This window comes from Meleagris gallopavo, chromosome 26 (genome assembly GCF_000146605.3).
Source record: "Meleagris gallopavo isolate NT-WF06-2002-E0010 breed Aviagen turkey brand Nicholas breeding stock chromosome 26, Turkey_5.1, whole genome shotgun sequence".
Lineage (NCBI taxonomy): Eukaryota > Metazoa > Chordata > Aves > Galliformes > Phasianidae > Meleagris > Meleagris gallopavo.
In genome coordinates this window covers 6,380,676-6,380,973 of record NC_015036.2, presented here as the reverse complement: position 1 = coordinate 6,380,973, position 298 = coordinate 6,380,676, and positions in this window count along the sequence as shown.

The window sequence follows — 298 nt, the reverse complement described above, 5'->3', positions numbered from 1 at the left end:
GGAGAGCCCTCAGGGATCTCCTGGGGACTGGGGGGAGGGCAGAGCTCTAGGGATGGCGGCTGTGAGTGGGGCTGTGAGGTGGGAGATCCACAGCAAAATGCCATGAAACAGTGGGATGTGGGCAGAACATGGAGATATGGGAAAAGGGAGACGGGGGTCTGGACAACACCGTGAGAGCCAGACAGGGAAGGAGGGAGGAAAGGAAGGAGGGAGGGAGGAAGGGAAGGAGGGAGGAAGGAAGGGAGAGAAGGAGGGAGGGAGAGGGAAGAGGGAGAAGGGAAATGGAAAAAGGGGGAAA